Here is a 20,867-nt window from a genome sequence, read left to right on the forward strand (position 1 = left end):
ACAAGCCCTCATTGGATAGTGCATCAAAAGGCAAAGGCCAAGGTGAGGTATCGTGTGCTATATATGCTAGTAACTTCTAAAAACTGAAAATGAAAACAAAACCGGCCTTGTCTTTGAATATTTTAAGATACATTTTTGTGTTCAAAAAATAAAAAAAGGTAAAGTGCTTTTCTGAATGATCCCTGGATTATTCAGTAACGAAGGCCAATAAATGTCAAGCTTCTCATCTAGAGCCCACGAATACAAGGATGGCCACACATCTTTTTTTCTTGTGTGCTTCAGTTTTTACTACAATCACAAGAATATACTGAGTAACCAAGAAGTCCTCGCACCATGTTAGATTAAAGGCACTCTCTAAAGGAGCCCAGTCTGATTCTATCTCCAAGCCATCTTTAAGAGCCTATCACAGCTGTTACTCTCAAAACACGGCAGTTCAGTCTTCACAAGACAAACTAGTGAAGCCAAGAAGGACAGGCTGCTTCAGGTTCATGAGTCTTACAGATGGAGGCAGATTACACCAGCCGGCTCTACCCTTCTTTCTAGGGTGTGAACAACTGACTGATGCTGTCAGCTTCCACACCTACAGAAGAAAGCCAATTGTTCTCTCTCAGCAGAGTCCTTCTTTCTCCAAGGTACGAATCACTGGCATCTGCCCGGCCTCCATATCCTAGCCCAGCCTCCTTACACAGACATCCACTGGCCTTTTCCTTTAGTCTCTCCCACTCCGGGAAAAACTGCTCTCCTTTTCATGGTAGCCCTTCTCATTTGTGGTTCTGCCTCAGTGCTCCACATCAGGACTCCATAAATAGAGGCTAGCATACTTCCTTCCACTTACTCACTCAACTAACTGGCTCCAAAGGTTGCATCAAAAACAAATCTATATCCTCCTTGACTGACAGTCTGGTTGTACAAGTTGTATTTGCAGGAGCCAAGAACACTTTCCAACACCCTAAACTCTGCAGCTTTGTGTTCAGCTGAGTTTATTCAACTCATAGTCTTGGTTGTTTAAGGACATCATCTCTGCTCTGGTGAGGACCTCACAGAAGAGGAGGGAGAGAGAGAGAGATCACATCACCAAAGGAAGCAGAGACTGAGAGAGACGGCTACCACAGTCCCTTCCAAGGATGGGCCTTCTGTTGACTAGGGCTCCTTTCTTAAGATTTTTCATTTTTATCTCTTATATGTGTGTATGTATGTGTGCAGGGGCTCATAGAATCCAGAAGATGTAGGATCCCTTGAAGCAGAAGTTGCAGGGAATTATAACTTGTGAACCAAACTCAGACCCTCTGAAAGCAACCTTAACTGCTGAACCATCTCTCTAGCCCCTACACTCCACTTTTTAAAGGCCCTACCTCCCAACATTTACACAAGGATAACCAAACTTCCAACACATGAGTCTTGGAGAAAAAACATATACAAATCACAGCATCTCTCTATTCCCTAGACTCCACTTTTTAAAGCTCATACTTCCCAACATTTACCCTAGGATAACCAAGCTTCCAACAAACAAGTCTTGGAGAGAAAACATGCACAAATCATAACCCTCTATCTAGCCCCTAGACTCCACTTTTTAAAGGCCCTACTTCCCAACATTTACACAAGGATAACCAAACTTCCAACATACAAGTCTTGGGGAAAAAAAAAAATCATATCCAAATCACAGCTGCTTACAGATGGGGCAGCTGGTATGGTGGTTTGGATCAGAAGGATGCCCACAGGCTCATATGTCTGATGCTTAGTCACCAGGGAGTGAACTCGTTGAAAGGATTAGAAGGATTAGGAGGTGTGCTCTTGTTGGAGGGAGTGTGTCTCTAGGAGTGGGCTTTGAGGCTTCTAAAGCCCAAGTCTGGCTAGATGCACACGCACGCGCGCGCTCTCTCTCTGTCTGTCTCTCTCCCTGCTGTGGATCAGGATATAGAACTTTCAGCTACTTCTCAAGATCCCTGTCTGCCTGTGTTGTTACCATGTTCCATGCCATGATGATAATGGGCTAAGTCCCAGAACCTGTAAGCAAGCCATCAATTAAAAGTTGCTTTGGTCAGTGGTGCCTCTTCACAGCAATAGAACATTGACTTAGACATGGTGTGTCAGATGCTAGGTGCAGAACAGGGGTAGAATCCAGGCATTCTACAGGTAGAATGTTGGCATTCTGGCTTGTTTTTGTTTGTTTGTTTGTTTGTTTTGTTTTTCTATATACTGCTGGGTATTTCTGTATGCAGCTGAGCTATCACTCAGTATTGAAGAGGTTTAACAATCTTAGGTCACAACAAAATAGGGCCTCAGCAAAATGTTCATTCAATGGATCCCAATATGGAGGTCAGAACTCAGATGTCAAGCTCTCTGGTGTTAGCTCTTGGGGCCACCATCTATGGGCTGGGAAACTTCGGCAACAAATTTATTTCGATGATTCTCTGGGAGGAAACTGAGGTACCAAAATATTTTGTTATTTAGGTAAGGTCATATGGGCTGAGAAATGCAAATGGCAGGTTGGTTTTGGTCCAAGCCCATCTGCCAGCTATGCCTTCTACACCCATCCAAGCTGTGTCTGTGAGGCTGGGCTGCAAGAAGACAGAACAGAGGCCTCCAACGCTACACACACTGTTCTGTGAAAAACTAGGTCAGAGGTGAATCTGAAAAAGAGTTAGAAAAAAATAAAGCATTTTGAAACTTAGTTTCATTGACCTTTAGCTACTGGGTTGGAAATTCATAGATTCTAAATCTTAGTGTGAATTGTTGTTCTTGTTTTTTTTGGGGGGGAGGCTGTTGAGGTACAGGTTCTAGATCACCATCACTGCAGGGTGTGTAGGTCATTCCTGAGGCTGCAAGGCTTTGGTGGCTGAGGCAGGAAGATAGGAACCAGTCTGAGGCCACCTGAGACGCCACAGTGAATTCCAATCTTTCCTGGCTACAGAATGAAGCTTAGTCTCAAACAACAACAGCAGCAACAAACAACCCACACGCACCCGACACCCACAAGCATCCTTTCTCGAATACATTGCAACAAAATATACACATAAGCAAATTAGCACCACAACACCGGACACATTTAGTAGTACTTTGAAGACAATCCCGTGACTATAAGCTTAAATTGTCGGTCATTATGTCCCAAAACGTGTAAGAAAGTGCATGCCACAAGTTGGCTTTACCGAAGATAGCTACGTATTTCATAAAATGCCTGTTTCGTGGAGTTCCAGAGATACCGCTAAAGACTATCGAACAAATATGGCTCATTCTTCATTTTAAACCAGAAACAGCATTGAAGAGTTTCTGTGAGTTACAAGACATCACAAGTCGGAATTCTATCCGTTAGAATTCTTTTCATTTACAAGTTTGTTTACCTCCAAGGCTCAGGTTTTAGTCTGTGGATGGGACAAGATGTGTGGTCAAAGGCAAACTCCCACTTCTTCCTCAAGGGAAATGCCTGGCCATCCGCGCGTGCTACCTCCCTTCCACAGAGTTCAGGGACCAGTTCGCTTCATTCCCGGGAGCTCGCCTGTAGGAGGGGAGCTCCTGGGGATGACCCACCCCTGTAGGGCTGCAGCCCTCCTTCTGGATGGTCCCTTCCCCACCATTTCCAAATTCGGCTCTCCTATGCTCAGGTCCTCCAGCACTCATGATTCTGATCCTCTCTGCCCCGCATCCGCTCTTCCTGGGCGTGTCTCCCTGTAGATCAACTCGCAGGTCCTGGGGTCTCCCTTCAAGGCTGCCTCTTTCCCCCACATTTCCGGTCCATCATCTCCACCACTCGCCCCCTTTCCCTTCATTTCCAGTCCCTACCCTGGCCGTCCCCTGCCCAGCTACGCTCTCCTCTCTCCCGGATCTGTCCTTTCTGTTTTGGGTGCCCATCCCGGGTGTCCTCCGAAAAACAGGGCTCTCTTCTCTCCCAGATCCGTCCTTTCCGTTTCGGGTCCCTACCGTGATGCGGTCTGCACAGCTGCGCTCCGGGCTCCGAGTCTCTCCGCCCCGCAGTCGCTTGCGCTGGCCCCTGGTGTCTCTCCACGCGTCCTAGGTGGCGATCCCCGTGTGCCCGGCCCGGCCGTGGCCTGGGCGCCGGCAGGAGTGCTCACGCACGGTGGGGTCGGGGTCTAGGGGACCCGGTGGACTGTGGAGCGATAGTGGCGGCAGATCCGCCGGCGGAGTGCAGCCCCGAGCTCCCGCCCCCGAGAACCCCCGCCGAGTCATTTGACCATATAAGGACACGCGCGCCGGGCGGCGGGCGGGCGCGCAGGCCAGGGGAGCAGGGCGCGGTGGCGAGCGCCCCTTGGTCGCCACCAGTCGCCTGTTTCTCCGCTGCAGCTGCCACAGACCCTTTGTTTGACTTGACCTTCTTTCTTGCTTCCTGGTGTTCCGCGCACGTTCAAGCCTCGCTGCGCCCTGGCCCCGGCTCCAGGGGCTGGTTGCTGTGCAGCGAAGAGGGAAGAATGACATGGGTCTAGTACTCTCACCAGGACCCTCCTCTGCGTTGTGGGGTCCGCGCCTCGTCTCAGTTTGATGCAAGCACCGATGGGTCATTTGCAGATTTGGGGGAGGAAGGATATGAGCTCAGGGAAAGTGTTTTGGGCCTTACCTTGCAGACACCTCTCCATCGTGGAATGAAAAGAACCAATGACCGAAAGAGTGGTTGATGAGTGTGTTCCACAGGGAGCTCACTGAGAGAAGGTCCTATATCCAACACTCGGGGCCAGAGAGCCTTTGGACAGTCAGTGGCTCCCTCCTGGTGGAAAGAAAGTGCATGTCTTCATATGTCCTTCACTTTCAAAGCCAAGGTCCTCTGCACAGAGCTGGCCCTTAGTGAGCGCAGGGGACACTCACTCTTCAGCGTGGAGTTGGGAGGCACAGGCTGCCTAGGACAGGCAGCACCTGCTTTTGAAGAGGCTGTGGGTGTATGGTGGAAGACGGGCTGGAGGGGCAAAGGATGTGAAGTGGCTGGTCACATGACTTCTCAGCCAGGAAGCAGGGAGAGATGACACTCCATCCAGCCAGAGACCCCAGCTCTTGAGAGTGCTGTTCACCTGCGCGGACAGTCTTTGCTCCTCAGTTAAGCCTCTCAAAGACTCATTGCTCCTAGGCGATTCTACATCCAGTCAGATCGACAGGGAAGTTGTGTGGATAGGCATGTTATTTTTATCGTTCAAGGGGAGCTCAAGGCAGCACATTTTCCAGAGAAGGCAGGAAGAGCAGTGTGATGGCTTTCTTCTGATTGATACTTCCTGACTGAAGCCACCAAGGATCTCCATGGTGGAAGCTCAGAAATTGAGAGGCAAAAGCATTCGGTTAACTGTCGCTAACTCAGCATTAGCTGTAACTGGCCTCTCCAAGGATCCTTTTGGTAAAGTTAGTTATCTCAAACAAGTGATAAGGACATTTGCTCTAAATGAGGGAAATGGTTTTTACACCAGCTGAGATTTGCACTGGTGTCTATGAGCCATCAAGGCAATGCAAGTATCTTCCAAGTTCAGAAATCCTCAACTCCTGTCACTCACTCAGGAGACTCCCTGGAGCTAACACTTTCCTCAGAGGAGAATGGGCAAGCTGGGATTGGACACAGGAAATCCATCCCACTCCTGTCCCTGTCTTCGAAGTGAGTTAGTTCCAATTCAGTTAGGATTCCCCTTGATGGTCGAGATATGCTGTGACTTAGATTCAAAGTGTACACAGACACATTGATCACTCTGAGGCTACTAAAATTTATTTTCTTTATGTAAAAGCCACAAATTGCAAAATGGTCTAGGACACATATAGTGGGTCTTACGCCTCAGTTTTAAAACACAGGTTTAAAGAATAATGAAACACGAATACTGCATGTAACCTTTTCCCGTTTTCTTTTGTTTCATTTGTTTAAATTCTGTGAGTTTTGCATTTGGCTTTATTCTGATTGATATTATTAGTTATGTAAATTGTCTTCTAACTACTACAGCTATTCTGTCATGTTGCTTTCTTAATTAAAAGTTCTCTGATTTAATTTTGTGTTCTTCTTCTGACATTAGAGAGCTATTAAATACCACAATGGTCATGTGGTCAGGAAAATTCAGTCTGTCAAAACAGACTTAATCATTTCTACAAGAATGCCAAGAAAAGAGAGATTGAGAAGGAAGTCAGTAGACCAAAAACAAACAAAAAACAAAAACTAACCACAATTTATGTTTGGATTTTGATCACAAAACAAACTATTAAAAGAAGAAAATTTTATGAACCAATCTGGGAAATTTTGGCATTGACAGGATATTTGATGATATTAATATGTTAGTTTATTTTGTATGAGATTACATACACATTTTTCCTTTTTAAAATGTTCTTATTTTAAAGACCCTTTCCCAGAGTATTTACCAATGAAGTAACATGTCAGAGTTGATGTGAGATAACTTGAGGCAGAGGAAGTAGATGTAGCCAAAATGTATATGTAAAACAGGCTCATCCATGAATTTGATAGTAATTGAAGCTCAATAGTGAAAATTCATCACACCTCTCTTCTCCCTTTGCAATGTTTGAAAAAAAAAAACTCAAAATGAAAAATGTCCTTAAATTAAAAATGCACATACTGTTGGCAATTTATAGGTTTTCCCCTTACAGGAACCTATCTTGTATGTACTTGTACAAAATGATATGCACACAGGAGCAGTCACTGCAGAATTGTTTGTAACAGCAAAATACTGAACTCGATCAAGTCCCCTGTTGGTGAACAGGGGACTTGTTAAACAAAACATGGTACATTTTCAAATTATTTATGAGTGTAGCTGTTAAAAATGTGGTAAGTCTATTTACTGATTTGGCATAGTCTCCAAGATAAAACAACCAAAAAATATATAAATAGAGAACATGTCGTGAGTTGTAACCAATTTGCCTTTGTGAACAAAGAGGAAAAACACTACATTCTTGTATGCGACTGGGCCTGGAAGGCTGGGGGTTGGAAGCAAGAGGGAAGGGAGACTATTTTTGATTGCATATATTTTTATTTGTTTCCTGTGACATTCAAGAAACTCAAATTTGTTATTCATTAAAAAGTTTAAATGTTTTAAAACTGAAAGTAGCATGTGTTCATTTAAGAAGAATAAGAAATTAATCACTGAGATAAAATTACACAGTCAGGGAGGTTTTCCAGAAACAGAAAGTTAAACAATTTCTAGGTATAATATCATCTGCTTGTATTAACAACTCAAAAAATATTTAAAAATAAAATTTACAAGACAATCGCTGAAAGATAGCTTTGTTTTTTACATATTTATTTATTTATTATGCATACAATGTTCTGTCTGCATGTACACCTGTGTGCCAGAAGAGGGCACCGGGTCTAGATGGTTGTCAGGCACCATGTGGTTGCTGGGAATTGAACTCAGGACCTCTGAAAGAACAGGCAGTGCTCTTGACCTCTGAGCCATCTCTCCAGCCCGAAAGATAGCTTGTAACAACCTCTTCTTAAAATTAATTTTAAACCATTTTTGAATTGATGGTTTTATATCACATTGGAGGAAATGTTCTGGAAAGTAAAAATTCTGCTATGGAAGTCTAGAGCCCTGAATTCAGGGCACTGTACCGGGTGCCCAACCTATGATGAGAGTTGTGACCTCAGGTCAGCCTTGAGACTTCCTAGCTCTCAACTTGTTTATAACATGACCTAAGCAATATCTATTTTAAAGAATTATTGTGGAGGTCTTTATTCTTTAGCAGTCTTGCATGCAAACCACTCAAAACCAAACAGTATGGTGTTTAGCACACAGTAGGTCTCCAGTAAACATTAGCTCTTATTTAAGAGTAAAGGGGTGGTGGATCCATGAATAAGAAGGAAATATGCTTTATTCTCACCATGGAGGAGATTAAGTTCATGTTTTAAAAACAGAAGATTCTCTTCCGGATAACTCTGCTCTAGATAACAGCCTAGTTCATCAAAGAAAAAGAAATTGGGAGATAGTCTAATTCCCTACGCAGAACTAAGCCACAACACTGCAAATGACAGGGCATTGAATCCTTTTGTCTATTACAGTGGGATCTGTAATTCTGTCACCACTCAACACTCTCAGGCCCTGGGGCCACGCAGCTGGTGTGGCTGGAGGGAATGAGCTCCTAGTTGCATGTCCCAGGATGCACTAGAACCATGTGAGAGTGCGAGTCCTTAGAGAAGCAACTCTCCAGGTGATCCTGAAGGGCTCTGAGGGAAACAACTCCTTAGAATTCCAACTGCCTGGAGTAGGATATTTTTGCCCCCTCTCAATTTCTGGAAGAGGAGAGGGAGAGCAGAGGCAGACTAAACAGAGCACTGCTTGGAACTCTAAAATCCAACTCCAAGTATCACATCCCATCATGGGAGGAAACACAGACTGAAAGTTCACAAAATCAAAAGGTTCGGTCTGTGGACCAGCGTCATCCAAATGTTGACTTTGGATCAGCCTGAACCAGCATGAAGATAGAGCGTCTAAGGCAGGTGAGTACTACCACTTGGTGGCAAGCCAGCTAGCGAGAGAGGCTGGCACAGGCCCATTTGTGAGGAGTGGACTTGGGTCACCTTTCTTTGGTGGTAGTCACTCCATAGGGACCAGGTGTCAACACTGGGAAGACAGACCTCACTCTGGGTTTCACTGACTGGCCACCAGCACTGGAAAACTCTGAGAGCACGTTTGCCCCACTGAAGAGAGGTTTCTCCCACGTTGACATCCCAAATTCCAAATCCACCACGGCCGGAAGCTGCCTGAATGACTCAGCCTTGATTCAGAGCTCATCTTCCAATTGCCTCATATGGTTGAAAGGTGAGTAAGTGTCTAGTTAGGATCAGAAAGGCAGGAAAAGCACCAGGAGTAATAAAAAACTATGCCCTCTCCACCTGAGGATGGGAGGCAGGTGTCTGCATGCATCCAGATGACACAGAACCAGACCCTGGTGTGGTGGCTGAGCAGGTTCTACTTGCTTTTCTAAAAAGAGCTATGGCCTTGCTCAGCAGGAAATCGAAACAGTTGACAGAACACCCATCTCCTCAGAACTTAGGCAAACAAGAACTCCCAAGGTTTCTTCCCACAAAAGGGAGGAGCTTGATCTTGTTAGTACTCCCATCTCCTACACCTAGAACCCATACCTCCTTTATTTGTCTGCAACTCCCAAGAGAAGCTCAGCACCCACCAGAAGCCAACACTTCTCCTTTGTCCCCTCTCAGGCTCTGCTTAGGAGAAAGATGGTTGGCTCTCTGGGATGCAGTTTCCATATCCCATTTCTTTGCTCTCTCTCTCTTTTCACAAACTTATTTAATGATCAAATAGTCAGTGTTTGAAGCCTCAAAACACGTCTGACTCCCAGCCAAACCCACAAATGACTCTATGATTCTGAGTTTTCCATGGGTGGTTAAAGCTTGCTTGGAACGCTGGATGCAAGTTTCCACTGTGGCTTTGACAGGACAAGGAGAAACACTCTGGTTGGCTGAATCACCAAGGGGAAGAAAAAAAAAAATTGCTGGCATCACAGATCAGTCCTGTCAGCGAATGTTGGCCTCTTACTCAGGAGAGCTTTCCTGGTGCAGACCCTGAAAACATGTGCTCTTGCTTTTCATTTGAAATTTTAAAGAGAAGCAAAGCTTGATGCATGGACTACATGTTTGAGACCTCTGTTCTTTGCTCTCAGATCTTTCCTGGAGAGAGTTACTCAACTTTCTGTTTTACTCTCTCTTGCTCTGGTCAAGACAGACACCTTGAAACACTTGCACATGTGACCTCTGACCCTTCATCCTTACATCCCTGAAAGGGGACAATTCTTGTTCCTGGGATGTTTACTTAAGTCACACTAAAACTGTTTCCCTGGGCAGAGTAGTTTTACGAGTCAGACTTGCAACTTTGAGATCTTTCTCTCTGCTTCTCATTGGCAGACAATCTGAATGATCTATCCAGAAGGGCTTTAGGCCAGCCTGGCTAGAGAAGGGAAAGGACTAAACTCAGGACCAGAAACTATGGGGCAGTGGTAGCCTTCTGTCACTATAGAGAAGATTAGTTTGTCATAGTTTTGAGTGTTCTTGATTAGCTCCATTAGGTTAGGTTTTGATTGAAACATTTCTATGATGCCACTCCTGTGTGGGTAATTCTGCACCAGGAGCAAGTTAGCTGCATATGTTTTAAGTTCTTCTAGTAAGAAAACTGACGACAATCTTCAACCTAGTTTGGAAGATGCTTTAAAGTTAGGCCTGGGAGTCACGGCAGAGCTTTCTGGAACAAACAAGTTTCTTTTTACATTACCTCACTGGGTGGTTGACTGTTGGAATACCAGAAATATGTATTCTAAAATGTATGATGTTCAGTATCTTCTGGTAGTAATATTTGCCAGAAAACTATAAACAAGTAAAATTTAGGCTATACTAACTGTACAGATACTTTGGGATTCTTTTGCAGAGGGAAGATGCTGGGCAATTACTATACAACAGGAGTAGGTTGGTGATCTGCCTTGTGGGATAGCTCCAAGCTATTCCAGTGCAAATGACTGTCAGACATCTGAAAGAGCTAGCAAGCTGTCCAACTCAAATGGGACTCTTTTTCTCCCCTGCCCTTTGCCATCCTTTCCACAATTTAAAATTCTACATTTTTCATATATCCTCAAGACAGTCTTGGGATAAACTCTCCCACCCTGTTGAATCACTTTCTTGTGTCTGCTTTCTTGTGTTGCTGTGATTCTCTAGTAGGTCAGGCTTAAAGCAGAAGGGCATACTTGAGAGGTTTTACTAAGAACATGCTTGGCAAGTTATCAGGCCAGGGAATCAGAGACTGTAATATAATCCTAAGCAAGAAGAGGGGCTTTAAGACCCCTCCCTGTTTATTCTTCGCCTCCATGTCATCCTGATCTGCCTCTAACCAGTGAGGGAACAGTCCTTTCGGTACAAGGAATTTTTCTTTTTTCTGTGTCAGTATTGTATTGTTGACTAGGACCTTGAACAAGCTAAATTCCCTCTCTCTTAAACTCTCTCAAAATTTTTTTCTCTCTTTCTCTGATGTGCAACCCCAGTTACCAGGGCGAACCTCTGGGAATGTCTGTCTTTACTCTGTCCCTTCCCTTTATTACCCAGAACCCCACCCCTTACCCTGCCAAAATACTACACGTGGTTACTGCACCACGGAAGCTCTGTGGAATACCCGTGCGTGCGTTATGTCTGATCATTCCACATTCGCTTTCTCTTGCTCCTGTCAGCATAAAGGAAGAACGTGAGCCCCTCCCAGGAAGGATTCAGACATTTCTGTATTCACATTATTTTGCAGTTTGGCCATTATTTGCTGAATTGAACTCAGGCTTCCTAAACATGCCTGAATCAGTATAAGGCTGCCATGTAAAAGCTGTCCTGAGTCCAAGGTCATTGGGGCTGATTCCCATTCAGGCATTATAGTGATCTGGGCTTTGCTCTGAGATCTACCTGCAAACAATTTGACTCCAAGCTAATTAGAAGCTGAACCTTGCAGGAGGTGGCAGCATACCTGAGATTGGGAGCAATCCTTCCCTACCTTGAGTCTACCTGCTCTTCTAGAGCAGGGCTGCTGCCTGCCCTCTCAGCACTGCCTGCCCACGCTCTACCCAAGCTCAGAAAAGTTTGCTCATAGGGCCTTCCAGGATATCCCCAGTCTACAAATGAACCCTCTCTTCATTTCTAGGAACCGAATCTAAATTCATGTATTTACTTTCTGCAAGGTTATTTAATTATTTATCTATTAATTATTATTAATAAATATTAACCATCTAGATAGATAACATTATTATCTAGATAACATTAATTATCTATCAATTGCTTTCTTAAAATTTTGTCTATGCAAATGAGAACATATAAAATAAAGCAAGAAATCTTGCTTCCCATCACAATTTCATTGAGGTTCTCATCTTTCCAACAGCATAGGCATGTAAAATGGGTCACAGTACAGGTAGGTATATGGTCCTAGGACAATAGCTCTGCCATAGAGAAGCTTTCTCAGCCCTTAGACTGTGTTTCTGATAGTCTGTGGGCAGAGGTAGGACAAACAGAAGCCCTCGGACCTCTCTTCACCCTACTTGTCTTATGACAAATTCACTTGGACTGAAAGACTCAAGTTGTGAATAGAAAACACTGGCAAATACAGACAGGACAAGAAACTTTGCGCCTCCCTTGACCATGGCCCTCTGCACCCACAGGCAGTCATGAGGGTTTCCAAGCCCAATAATCCAACTTTGATTTCAGCATTGGGATTGCTTTCCAGCTCAGAAAAAGCTCCTTATCATCTGCTGTTGGAAGACGGTAGAACCTTTAGGAGGTGGAGCATATTGGGAGGTCTCCAGGTCATTGAGGGGGTATCCTTAACTGAGACTGGGGGGATCTAGCTCTTTCTGCACCTATCTCTCTCTTCTCACCCAGGAAGTGAGCAGTTTGTACCAGTATATTGTCCCTGCTTTGACGTACTGTCTCCCCACAGGACCAAAACAATAGGGCTTGAATGCTATGCTACTCCTGTCTCAGGGCCTTTCTAGGTTCTCTGTCTAACAAAGAGGCAAGGAAATGGGCATACACTTACCACAAGGCTGCTCAAGGCCAGTGTTTTAGTTTTCTGGAGTCCCTAAGGTGTCTGTGTGAACTAGATGGAGAAGCATGGGGAGCATTGTTCCATGGCAGCAGATATCAAAGCCATGGCTGGGGGCTGGGCCTACATAGTGCCTCTGCCAGGAGAACAAGTCCGCACATATCTGGTTCCTAGACAGGTCTACAACCCATTACTGGAATGGAGAGATGTTACAGAGATCAGGAATCATAGGGTTTCATCCCTGTTACCATTTGCACTCAGGTGGAGCTGGAAGCAACGTCTGTGATTTTGAAGACTGCAAGACCCTGAGTCCAGGGCTGGGACACAGGGAACTTGGTAACCTGGATAGGAACCAGAATTAGATGAAAGGTGAGAGGGTAGTTTTATCTCTGAAATGAAATCAGGGAAGGGCTGGGAAGCTGGCCAGCTGGAAGGGAAGCTCAGAAGGCTAAGACCAGCGTGACGTCACTGGCAACTCCTCCACCTTCTAGTAGCCTTATTTGCCTTCCTCCTTTCACAGCGTCTGCAGAGACTATTCTGCGACACAGGCGCTCATATAAGCAAAGTAAAACATTTTCTCTGCATCTAGTGGGTCTGTGGCTACTCTTCATGCTGAAGGAGAGGGCTAGCCTGCGTGTGGGACTATTTTAATGGAGTACCTGTTTTCATCAACACCTCTTAAGTATCAGACCCTCAACAGGACTTGCTCTGCTCTTTGACAAGCTATCTGCCAGCAGGTTTATTAGGGTGAAACCATTTGAAGTCTATTTTGATTGCTAATCTCTGAGAAAACAGGTCACACATTGTATTGCTAGTTGGTGGTGGTGTCCAAAACCAACACTGGCCTGTGTTTCTCAGGCAAGTAGGATTCTTGGCTCAGGCTCCAGAAGGAAGTATGTGGTATGCATGTCTTCTTGTATCAGCTTGTGTTCTGTTGTGCTGGCAGCAGAGGGTCCACATAGGTGGGGAAAATGCTGCCAGATGTAAGGTAAGGAGCAGTGAGGAGCTTGATCCTTTTAGATCAATGCCAAATGCCAGTCAAGGGCAACCAAAGCTCTGGTCACTGGCATGAAGGAGAGCCATATGATAGAAACATGCTAGTTTTTTTAGGAAGCTACACCCACACAGTAAACGCACCTCACATGAGAAGCCATGGGACCCATTTAAGATGCCGGACAGCTTCAGGTCATTTTCATCATTTGCTGAATCTCCAACATTTTGGCCCTAAACCTATGGCTGTGTACTGAATTGCCATAAAACTTAAAGGGGAAGGGAAACAATAACATGAGCAAACACCCAAGGAATGCAAGTAAGCCACACAGAGTGCTCTCTCCTGAGACACCTGCAACCCTTTACTCTAATTTCAGCTTAAAAACTGATCCTAAATGAAGTCAGACTGACATTCACTCTATCCTAAAATGTAAACAAAATTAGGGTATTATTGTACATTTCTTGTGTTATTTCTGAATTAGTTAAAAAAAATAAGTTATAACTTTAGAAGAAGTATTAATATCAGTGCTGTCCCATTGGAAGACTTTCAGAAAGATTTATTTATTTGTTTGTTTGTTTATTATTTATTTATTTATATGTAGACAGTGTTCTGTCTGCACACCAGCAAAGGGCAAAGGGCACCACATCTCATTATAGATGGTTGTGAGGCATCGTGTGGTTGCTGGGAATTGAACTCAGGAGTTTTGGAAGAACAGCCAGTGCTCTTAGCCTCTGAACCATCCCTCCAGCCCCCTGGAGACAATTTTTAAGATGATAATCTGTGGGGTACAGATTTGTCTCATTAACCCTTTCTGTTTCTGTCTCATTAACCCTTTCCAATAAGATTCCAATAAGATTCACAGCCTAGTGAATTTTATTCTTAATTTTAATTAGACTCCTTCATTTCTGATGCACCTGGAAGCCTCACCTTTGGAATGAATAACGTGAGATAATGTGAGAACTTGAGGCTATTTTTACATTTAAAGCTCATAGGGCCAAGGACAGAGCTCAGAGGTAGAGCCATCGCTTAGCATGCTTTAGGTTTTGAGTTCCATCTCTAGGATAACAGTGAAAAGGGGATCCTAGAACATCTTTCTGGGAGTGGGAGAGGGTGGCCAGGAGCAAGTTATTAAAAAGGAATCTGCTATTTATTAAGTGACTCATGCTTACAGTGCCACCAAGATGAGTAAACCTTCCCTTATCCCCTTCAAGTACGACTACAAGGAAAGAAACTAAAGCCAAAACTCCAGTAAGTTCTGGTCAGAACTGAGATATGGAAGGCATATCCTACTTCTAGATAGATAGCTAGAAGAGCAAAAAGCAGAGCAGGATCTGTGTCACACTCACAGACATACTCATGATTGCCAAGAGGTGTATATAACTAAAGTATCCATAGATAGATGAACGGATGAACAAACTATGGTATATACAATGGAGTAATGCACATAACAAGGCCTATTATTATAATAGAATAATTAAATATAATATATAGTCTTAAAAGTGAAGGAACTGCTGACACATGCTACAACACAGATAAAACTGAAGGACCATATGTTAAGAGCAATAAGCCATTCACAAAAATACAAATCCACAAAGCAGTCAGATTCATACAGATAAGAAGAGAAGTTCAGAAGCTGCATGAGGGCGTTGAATAGGAGAGGGGTGGGTGGGATGGTAGTAGTGGAAACAGCTATAGAGTTTAATTTTTAGAAGATAACAAGTCGTCCAATTGGTATATTAGGTTCAAGTACACAGTGTGACTGTAGTAGATATTGAACAATGATTAAGATGGTTGGGGAAATATATGTCAAGTTCATATATAGAAAGTGATAGAAATACAGACAGAGCCCTCAGCCAGACCCAAGAGTCCACAGTGCTCAATTTTATGTGTTGTTGACTTGACTGGATTACTAAGTATTTGGCCAAACCTTATCCTGGAGTTTTGGGTGAGACTGACACTTGGCTAGTCAGCTTTCTGATACTGAGACAAAATAACTGAATCAACTTAAAAGGAGAGGAGGTTTATTTTAGCTCATCATTTCCAAGGCTTCAGTCCTTGGTCCCTTGGCCCTGTGTTGCTTGGGATCTATGGAGAAACAGATGCATATGAAAAAGGAGAGTGCTTATCTCATGGTGGCCAGGAAGCAAAAAAAAAAAAAAAAAAAAAAAAAAAAAGAGACAAATATGGAAAAAAAAGAGAATGGAACTTCAATTACAATTAGTGGGCACTTGCCCAGAGCCTAACTTTCTTCCATTAGGCCAAACTCTTAAAGGTTCCACAGTCAGGGACCAAAATTTCAACACCTGAGCCTGTGGTGAAACATTTAATGTTCAAACATAACAACACTTACCTTTTCATGATGAATAAAGCAGTTTATCTTGTAATTTTGTGAGTATCCTTCAACCAGTGAGGGCCTCGATAAAAACAAAGCCTGATCTACCCAGAGTAGGACAGAATTCTTTCTGCTGACATTCCTAGGCTGGCCCATCAGGCTTTTCTTATCATTAGCTGAGATGGAATCTCAGCAACTCCTGTGTCCTGAGCCCACCCATCCTCATCAGGTCAGTGCTCTCTTTTTTACATTTCTCAGGCTCAGGCTCCCTTTGGCTTTCAGCTTGTTGATTCTGGGACTTGTCAGCTGTCACAATAGTGTAAGCCATTGTGTGCATGTGTACATAGTCATCCCTCAGCACAGAGGGAGTGGCTCCAAGAGCCACAACAGAGCACCAAAATCTGAAGATGGTTGACTCTCTTATATAAGATGGCATAGTAGAAAAACAGAGGGAGAGAGAGAGCAGGAGGGAGAGGGAGAGCTCATCTCTTCTTCCATCTTAGCACAACAACGAAATAAAAGACAAGGAAAACTCATCAGAAAAGCAGCATCCTTCTCTTGGGAGTTGAGTAGAGCATGCAGGAGGAATAGAAGCCATACGTACATTTCAAAAGATAGTAAGATAACGCTATCGAGAACATCATTATTTGTATGCATGATAGCAGAGTGTCTGTCCACTTTTGAATGCACACTGCACAATGGCATTTGTCATAGCTGCTGTTGCTCACAAGAACTAGACAGTAAGACCCCATTGCTAAAGATAACTCATGATTTGGTTCCAGGATATAGAGAAGATAAGCTGGAACCAGAATGGAGGCTTCCACCCTGCTGGTTAGTTCACATAGTGCCAGACAGTGCTGCATGGGCTCCTCGGGGAAAGTTGTCATCAAAAGTCTTACTCAAGTGTGGAGTCTGCATATTATGCTGCAGGTGGACTAGGTGATAAGTGCCTGCTTGTGGGTGACAAAGCACTAGTGGGGGTAACCAATCCTCTGACTGGATTCTAGGCTCACTCCACTGGAGGGAATCCATGTCTGGTTCTGTAACCCTAATCTAAAGCCTATGGCTGGGGAGATCATAGGCCATAGCAGAAAAGCTATAGCCTTTGTTTAGCTAAATGGACATGATGTGCCCATTGAATGGCTGCCTAAATAACTATATTTATACATGTAGGAGAAGAAACTCCTTTATTTAGAGGGCAGCAATAACTCAGACTTGTACATGGTCAAAGTACGATATTGAGGAATAGCTGGATACTCAGCCACAAATGGGATGTCTATGTTACTCCCTCCAAGGCTCAGTGAGCATCATGGAAGATAAGTAAGAATGTAAGAGCTCAGGGAAGGGGCGAGTGAAGTAAACTTCTATCTTCAGAATATGACATGGCTCTTAGGCTCTTAATCTCATAGCAGTTGAGATACAGACAAAACCCATGTAAGACTGGCCTGTCATTCTTTGAGCCCTCTCACCCCCAGGGCATACAGGAAGATGCTAGTAGCTAGGAGGAAGGAGCTCAGGAGGCCCCCTCTTCCTCAAGTACCTATAGACATTTAATGGTGGCTGGCAGAAAGAGAGAGATTCTCTTCAGTGGTTGCATACACTGGCAAGAAGCCTATGGTTCTGTAAATAATTTCTCAACCATGACACTGTAATTAACCCTAGTGAAATATATTGGAGAGCCTAAAAACAAACAAATAAACAAACAAACAAAATAAGACATGACAGTTGAAAGGAACTAAGATAGAAGTAGAAGGGGATCAGCAGGACCAGAGAAGAATAGAAGATAAGGGTTAATATGGTAAAAGCAGTGTATGAAAATGCCATAATGAAATCTATAAATGTATTCAACATGCACTAATAAAATGTGAAAATAATGCCATCGGTAGCACAATTTGGTAACACACTTTTAAATAGAGAGTGAGGGCGCACTGCATCAGGCAGCGCAACATACCCACCCTGACAAAACCAAAAGAACAAAGATTGCATCTGTGAAAAATCACACCAGAATGTGTTAAAGAAATGATGAGCTGAAAAGATACCCCTAAGAATAGGACAAAGAGACAAAACAAAACAAAACACAGGTAAGTGAAACAAAGTGCTTAAGCTCACAGCCATCTACATGCCAGTGGCTCCACAGCGAAGTTGCCCTGGCAGAGCACACTCATTCATGGGTGTGCTCGGCTGACCCAGTCAAACCAAGAAGCACATCTCCAGGCTAGCATGAGGAATATAAAATGGAAAATGTGTGGAAACATGCTCGGTTTCATTAACCACGTATTATCTATTCCCCGCTCCACTGAAGGCTGTCTTATTACTTGTATTAATTATGCCTACACAGCAGGCTTTCCTATCTCTATATATTGGGAAGGAAAACATGAAGATCTGTAAAAGGCCACCAAAAAGGACCAGGATGCATCATCCTCAGTGCCAACTCTGTCCCGGTGTAATCGTTATTTTGAACCTAAGGCATTTAAAAGGAAAAAAAGCAGAAAGGACATTTTGCCACTTCTGTTCCCCATCTGTGCAAAAACAAGACATAAATTTCCTTTTATGTCCCCCACCTTCTTGTATCATGAGAACAACCCTCAAGGCACCCAGGGATCTAGCCAACAAACTTGTCTTCCACTAATTTCACCTCCCACAATTCACTATTCCTATTAGCCTAACACCTTTTCCTTTATTTAAAAAAAGGAAAAAAATCATAAATCCATTTTTTTTAAAGAGACTATAAATTCCAGTGTCTGGCCCCCCTCTTTGGCTTTTTATTCTACTGTGAACATCTCTGCAGAATAAAATAAATTCTCAGCAAATGCAACTCTGGTATCTTTTCTCCTAGTGATCTGTTTTCTTAGTCTGACTTGCAGGATTCATCTTCAGAACATGAGGCTAGAGAAAATAGTTCTTTTCTTTTCCCATACTGACAGTACAGCATTGTGAGCCACACACAGTAATCAGTGGAGTGGGGTCCAGGACGCACTGGCCAACGCTTAAGAGCAGGATTGACCGCTTGGATTCAGTCTCCATTTTCTGAGACACATGATGGGCCTCATGCTTGTCTGTCCCACCAAAACCTAAACACCCTGGGTGGCCTAAACACACAGATTCGTTTCCTTAAAGCTGCAGAGCCTACAAGCCCAGGACCAAGGTTCCAGTAGACTTGTCTCTTCTGAAGGCCATAGACAAAAAACAACCCATGATTCAACTGGCTCTCCATGAGTTGCTAGTGATTGTTGGCTTTCCTTGTCTGATCTCTGTCTTTAAGTTCACACGTCGTTCTCCCCATTCATATACTCCTCTTTTATCAGGACACAGGCTATACTGACACACAAATGCTAATCACTTCATCTTAACTGATGGCGTTTGTAACAAATGAGTTCTACCTTGGGTTGTTGAAGGTTAGGGCTTCAGCACAAATTCTGGGGATGGGAGAATGTTCAATCCCTTAGCTAGACTAAGGGACAGTTGCAGATTAGAGTCAGAGACCCCATGTAGTCTAGGCCTTCTGGGAACAAGGCTATTTGGTGGGAATAAAGTGAATATAGCTTCCATCTATCATTATCACCTTATCTCTAGCTTGGGGAATAGTCAGTTCTTCATAGGCTCATGGCAGAGTGTTCATAAATTTGATTTGGTGCTAGTGATGATAGCTCTACAGTTGCATCCTGCTTTGCTGGGGGTTATGGACTAGGGTTTAAAGGCTGGCAGTCTAGTCCCTAGTTATGAATGGTGGGTGTTAGGGTAGATTAACCACAAGTACAGTTGCCTTTCCCTAACTGTGGGTTCCTCATCTAAGGATTCAACTAGCCATGCATAAGAAATACTCATTAAACAATACTCATAAGAAAAATAACATTTTGAAAGCTTCAAAAAGCAAATCTTGAATTTGCTGCATGGAAGAATATTATACTACATTGCATGTATGAAGTGACATGTAGGCTTTGTACCAAGTATATCTGAGCTAGAATATGTGAAGAGCGCATGAGTTATATGCAAACATGATACCATCCAATGCACTTGAGTGTCCATGTATTCTGGAGGTCTGGAACCATTGCCCTGTGCCTTCAGCTCTCATCAGGAGACAAATTTATCTGAACATAACATCATTACATTGATGTCAGAACTGCCAAATTCAGGAGTATAAGTGACATGGAAAGCACAGAGTGTACTGGGATCATAAAGCAGAACCCTTGCTCTCAGGGACTCCTTGTCCAAGAGTTTCATTTTCCCAGTTAATTTCTTTGATTTAACAGAAAAGATGTCTTGATTTCCTCACTATGCTTACACTGAAATTAATACTGGTAATATTTCTTACTTTCATTAGCCTTTTATTCCTCTTGGAGTGCTGTAGTTGGATGTTAGGGCAATGCAATGCAAAGGGGTTGCCAACAAGGAATTGCACTCACTCTCCCAGATTCCTGCTGCTAGTTCCTCAACATGCCACTTGCTGTACCGTGCATGGGCATCAGAAAGCAAAAGTCACGGGGAAACTGCCGCTTAGCTTAACGATGAGTTGGTTAGCTCAGTTTTGTAACTTTTATGCTTATTTTTTGCTCTGGGTTTGCAAAAGGCTCCTGTCCACTATAGTGAAGATGACATAAATTGCTACCCCTATTAACTCTCACTGCTTCCTGGCTTTTCTGTGTGTGTGGCAAGCTGGGCTTGGGGGCCAAAGTCTTATGCTGAGAACAATACAGGTCCATGGGAAAAGACTTGAATTTTCTCAGATAAGACAAAACTATGGAGAAATGAAATGGTAATGGAAACTAGGGGTCACAGAGAAGGCAAATATCTTTTTGATTTATAATTTCCTTTGTTTTTATTTTCTTTTGACTTCAAGATTATAGCGCTACATAAAATATGATCTACAGAGCAAATTGCAAGCTACTTAGAATCACAAGGAATAGTAAAGCCAATTTTCTGATTCTTTTGTTTGCTTAAGAAGATGTGACTGGATAATGTCCCAGATCCAAGACATCAATATTAAATGCTGCCTGCAATTTGAAGTGCCACCATCTGACATGGCTTAGATTGATCTCATTCTCTTTAT

The 20,867-nt window shown here is 43.5% G+C and overlaps 1 protein-coding gene across 3 annotated transcripts in view; it reads right to left on the reverse strand.

The window, feature by feature from the left end:
- The window catches only part of Fhl2 (four and a half LIM domains 2), a 72,130-nt gene that overhangs the window by 38,218 nt on the left and 13,045 nt on the right, over positions 1 to 20,867 (reverse strand). Inside the window, exon 1 of one of the 3 annotated variants that reach the window (XM_060369975.1) lies at positions 4,568 to 4,714. The exons of 1 other annotated variant lie outside the window; for it this stretch is intronic. The gene's annotated coding sequence lies outside the window, so the exon portion shown is untranslated. Of the gene's footprint in view, positions 1 to 3,915; positions 4,123 to 4,567; positions 4,715 to 20,867 lie in introns of those variants that run through there. One more of the 3 variants, XM_021652930.2, reaches the window with a different exon arrangement.

Source organism: Meriones unguiculatus, chromosome 16 (genome assembly GCF_030254825.1).
Source record: "Meriones unguiculatus strain TT.TT164.6M chromosome 16, Bangor_MerUng_6.1, whole genome shotgun sequence".
NCBI classification, from domain to species: domain Eukaryota; kingdom Metazoa; phylum Chordata; class Mammalia; order Rodentia; family Muridae; genus Meriones; species Meriones unguiculatus.